The sequence below is a fragment of the Gouania willdenowi genome, unplaced genomic scaffold (assembly GCF_900634775.1).
Source record: "Gouania willdenowi unplaced genomic scaffold, fGouWil2.1 scaffold_333_arrow_ctg1, whole genome shotgun sequence".
Taxonomy (NCBI): Eukaryota; Metazoa; Chordata; class Actinopteri; order Blenniiformes; family Gobiesocidae; genus Gouania; species Gouania willdenowi.
This window is the reverse complement of record NW_021145095.1, coordinates 254,728-257,365: the sequence shown is the minus strand read 5'-3', so window position 1 is coordinate 257,365 and position 2,638 is coordinate 254,728. Positions and strand designations below refer to the sequence as shown.

At 32.3% G+C, this 2,638-nt stretch overlaps 1 long non-coding RNA gene across 1 annotated transcript; it reads left to right on the top strand.

The window, feature by feature from the left end:
* Positions 1-683: 683 nt before the first annotated feature.
* Positions 684-1,073, top strand: LOC114459664 (uncharacterized). The gene is made up of 3 exons (XR_003673443.1): positions 684-747; positions 860-925; positions 1,016-1,073. It is a non-coding gene; the product is annotated as an uncharacterized LOC114459664 (long non-coding RNA).
* Positions 1,074-2,638: the final 1,565 nt, after the last annotated feature.

The window sequence follows — 2,638 nt, the reverse complement described above, 5'->3', positions numbered from 1 at the left end:
CCAAAAGTGATAAATTAAAAGAAAACTTTTTGGGAACCCATGCTTGATTATTTACAGCACTAATCCTAAATATAAAAACATTACATTTCAGAATTAGAAATATTAATCCCAGAAGGAAATTATTTGAATAATCCGAAATAATAAATAATGGAAATAATTTCTGAAATTATATATGATCATTATAATTTAATATATGATAGTAATGATACTTAAAATAATTCCATATTATTAAATATAATTGATGATATTTTTGACTAATTTAATACGTTGCTAATTGTACTTCAGAACGTTTTTAAAGTATTAAATATAATTACATTGTTAATATAATATAAATGAATTATTCAATTGTAAATATATAAATATAACATGCATAGTACATATTTAATTACATATTATTAAAATCATATATATGTGGGTGTGCATGTATATTATACTTGATTTGATTATATTTAAAATGTATATATTGTTTGTAAAAATTATTATATCATTATAAGTCAGTATAGAAATGACATGCTATACATTCTAAAACAATGAATCACTGAATGATACATATACTAGTATTAATGAAAAAATGATAGGAACTTAAAGACAATCATTTAACTGAAGAAACATGCTATAATACAGAAAAACAAAGCCCTTTGAAAAAGTTATTAAAGTTCAATTTTTAACATTATTTCAGGACAAAACCAGGAAGGAGACTCAGCTTGTGGAGTTAGTCTGTGCCAGTCATTCACAAAACAACAAAAGGTACAAGGACTTGTCTCACAACATCAGTGCACCTGTAACGTTCTGACATTCCTGACATACCAGAGTGAGGATTGTCAGTGGACAATTCACTTTTTTGTGCCAAACACAACAGGACAGTGAAGCTGTGGATGCCAAACCAACCACCAGAAAGAAGAAGAAATGTAAAAAAACACAAAAAGTAAGGAGGGTTTAGCAGTGCACTTTGACTGACAGTAGTGTTGAAATGGATTTGATACAAGCTGACTAATATCTGCCTGTTTTTACAGAGATAATAAAAGAACCTCCACTGCCCTGAAGACAAACTTCTCTCTTCAAAATGAGCCTCCACCAAACATACATACTGTACATACATACATACATAATACTTTGCTCCAAATATTTTTTTCATGCATTTTTCCATGTAGAGTGGACCTTTAATCACTGTCAGTTGTATTTCAGAGTTATCCATTTTTCCATCTTTTTGTATTAATATTCGATGCATCCCTTTATGTATAAAATTTAAAAAATGTTTATATATATATATTATTCTGTGCTTTGGCTTTTCCACACTTGTGTTTTCTCTTGTCATTATTGCATTTGTCATTCATGTGTTCAGGATATGACTAGGTGGTTTCTGTTTCCATTAAAGGAGTTCCTGCTTGTTGCTGTTAATAAATGACCTTGTAATGACAAGTGGGACATATTGTTATAAATGAGCTTAGAATCAAATGCTGGGTCAGCGTTTAGCAAGTCTTTTAGTAAGTGAAGCAATTATAGTTTAAGAATCAATAATTTTAGCAAAGCAGTTCATATTATCAGTTAAAAATCTTGTAAGTGCAGTATCTATAAAGAGCCAGGAGGTGGTGGTAGAGTTTTTTATTTGATATTATATGCAATGCAGAATTGCTTGTCTTTTAATTCTCCTTTTGCCAAATGTCACAGTACTTTAAATAAAGCCAACTGTTGCATGACATGTCACAACATAGTGTTCATGGGAAATGTAGGATTAGCACAACCAGCAGTGTTGCCAGATATATATTCTGTTTAAAAACCCTCAAATGTATTGACAGAAAAACAGCCCAATCTGGCAACAATGACTTGTCACATCGTTTCTTGCAGATTCAAACAGATGCAGTGGTATGTGTCGTTCTTCACTAATATAGGATTAATAATAATAATAACAGCAATACTAAGATAAAAGCATAAAATAATCACGATATTGATCCCTGAAGGGAAATTACATATTAATAATAATACAATGAGAATACCAGTAACTACAATATTAAAGGAGTGTACAAGGGTTCATTAGCATGTTAGCTCAGCTTCTGTAACATCTCACAGCTTCTCCATCAGCTGCTCTGCATTTCATTATGAGGTGCATTCACTTTCCCCAGGAGAGTGTGGGAAAATAGAGTCTCTATAGGAAACGCTAACATATGATCCCTGATATCCAGGTTAGAAGAGTGCTTAGATTGATCAGAAAGAGCTGAACTAGTTTGATCTAAAACACTTCTTTATCAAAGTCTCCTCTTTACAGTAGAATATATTCAACCATTAGCAGGAGGCAGAAAATCCCAGGTTGAGTGAAGGCAGCACAGGTGCAGGTGGTTAATTGTTCACCCTCTCCTCTCTGTGTGACCTGACTCACTTTGACTTTCACACATCATTGAACTAAACCAGGGGTCTGCAACATGTCGCTCTGGGGCCTCATGTGGCTCTTTGACTCTTTTGCAGTAGTTCCCTACAGCTTTAAAACATTGAATTTTTTTTTTTTTTTTTACAGAGGCCATTAATGATGAATGACAAATAAAATCAAGATCTCACAATTTATTAACCTAAAAATAAATCCTGTTGTACAATAACTCGGCCACCTTCACCTCCTGCAACATCTACAGACCATCAACTTTCCTGC